This window comes from Myotis davidii, unplaced genomic scaffold, assembly GCF_000327345.1.
Source record: "Myotis davidii unplaced genomic scaffold, ASM32734v1 scaffold125, whole genome shotgun sequence".
Classification (NCBI taxonomy): domain Eukaryota; kingdom Metazoa; phylum Chordata; class Mammalia; order Chiroptera; family Vespertilionidae; genus Myotis; species Myotis davidii.
Window position 1 is genome coordinate 2,307,657 of NW_006299390.1, and position 2,446 is coordinate 2,310,102.

General features: G+C 37.5%; 1 protein-coding gene across 2 annotated transcripts in view; it reads left to right on the plus strand.

Annotated features, from left to right (window-relative positions):
• PUS7 (pseudouridylate synthase 7 (putative)) overlaps window positions 1-2,446 on the plus strand; it is a 61,838-nt gene that overhangs the window by 858 nt on the left and 58,534 nt on the right. The gene's annotated exons all lie outside the window — the stretch shown is intronic.

Consider the following 2,446-nt stretch of genomic DNA (forward strand, 5'->3'; position numbering starts at 1 on the left):
TGGATAGAGTGTCAGCCTGCGGACTGAAGGGTCCCAGGTTCGATTCCGGTCAAGGGCATGTACCTTGGTTGCAGGCACATCCCCAGGAGGGGGTATGCAGGAGGCAGCTGATCGATGCTTCTCTCTCATTGATGTTTCTAACTCTCTATCCCTCTTCCTTCCTCTCTGTAAAAAATCAGTAAAATTAAAAAAAAGGATGAGAGCTGCCCAAATGAGTAAATGAAACCATTTAAAGAAAATATAGTGAAACCATACAGTTTTTGTTCTTTTTAGGTCTGACTTATTTCACTTAGCATAATGCCCTCAAGATGTATCCATGTTGTTGCAAATGGCAATATTTCATCTTTTCTTGTATATATAGAGTGACCAAAAAAAATGTATACACACTTTAACAGCTGATAACTCACTTAGGTGTTTTTTTTTTTTTCTCACTTAGTTTTTAAAATGAACTGTATGTTAATAAAGACTGACTTTATACTCGTTGAAAGTGTATATACCAGCTGATCCTTCACTTAATTTTGAAGTGTATGTTAACAAACACTCATTTTATAACCGTTCAAAGTGTGTATACATTTTTTTAGACACCCTGTATATACCACATTTTCTTTTTATGCACTCATTCATTGATGAACACTTAGGTTGTTTCCATGTCTTGAGAATATAAATAATACTGCAATGAACATGGGGCACATATATCTTTTGGAATTATGTAGTGTTTTCTTATTCTTCAGATAAATAGCCAGAAGAGGAATTGCTGGATCATATAGTAGTTGTATCCTTAATTTTTTGAGGAACCTGCATACTGCTTTTCATAGAGGTTGTACCAATTTACGGTTCACCAACAGTGCACAAGGGTTACTGTTTCTCCACATCCTCTCCAGCACATGTTATTTCTTGTGTTTTTTATAATGGCCATTTTAACACATGTGAAGTGATATCTCATTGCAGTTTTTATTTGCATTTCCCTAATAATTAGTGAAGTTGAACGTCTTTTCATATGCCTGATGGCCATCTGTATGTCTTCCTTGGAAAAATGTCTATTCAGACCCTCTGCCCATTTATTAATCGGGTTGTTTTTTGTTGTTGTTGAGTTGTATGAGTTCTTTATATATTTTGGACATTAACCCCTTATTGAACATATTATATTTGCAAATATAATATGCAAATAATATGGTTGGTTGCCTTTTTGTTTTGTTGATAGTTTCTTTTGTTGTGCAGAGCTTTTGAGTTTGCTGTCCCATTGGTTTATTTGCGGTTTTGTTTCTCATGCCTTTGCATTTATATATATATATATATAAATTGTTATATATATGTCACTATATATATTCACCGATGGTGATTTCATAAAGGAAGGGAAAGGGAGAGAGAGATAGAAACATCAATGATGAGAGAGAGTCACTGATCAGCTCCCTCCTGCACACCCCACACTGGGGATTGAACCCACAACCCGGGCATGTGCCCTGACCGGGAATCCAACCTTGACTTCCTGGTTCATAGGTCGACACTCAACCATTGAACCATGCTAGCTGGGCTCTCATGCCTTTAGAGTCAAATTCACAAAAACACCACTGAGACCAATGTCCAGCAGCTTAATGCTTATGTTTGCTTATATATATTTATTTGTTTACGTCTTACATTCCAGTCTTTAATCCATTTTGAGTTCATGTTTCTATATGGTATAAGATAGTGGTCTAGTTTTATTCCCTTGCATATGGCTGTCCAGTTTTTATTTATTTAAATGTATTTTTTTTATTGATTTTAGAGAGGAAGACAGAGGGAGAGATAGAAACATCAGTGATGAGAGATAATCACTGATCGGCTGCCTCCTGAACGCCCCACACTGGGGATCAAGCCCACAGCCCAGGCATGTGCCCTTGACTGGAATCAAACCTAGGACTCTTCAGTCCACAGAATGATGCTCTATCCATTGAGCAAAACCAGCTAGGGCACCCAGCACCATTTATTAAAGAGACTTTTCTTTCTCCATTGTATTTCTTGGCTCCTTTGTCATAATTTACCGTATTTGCCGGCGTATAAGACGACTGGGTGTATAAGACGACCCCCTAACATTTCCACTCAAAATACAGAGTTTGTTATATACTCGCCGTATAAGACTACCCCCTCTTCCGCACACCTTCCACACACCAAATAAAAGGTAAAACAATATCAGATTTGATTTTAACATTTTAATTTATATTCAAATGCTTATGACATGCAGGAAAACTGTCACAAGGCTGTATGTAATCAAACATATACATAAAACAGTGCAAGTTTATTACCGGTAAACATACCGGTAATTCACTAAAGAAAACACACTCTATAGACTGGTACCGTAGATGCTTCTCAGGAACACAGGCAAGCAGCCCACAACCTAGAGGGACTGTCAATGATAGAAGTAAGATAACAAATAGAGGTAGAGAGCAAGTGCCGGGCAAGTCCCTAGCAA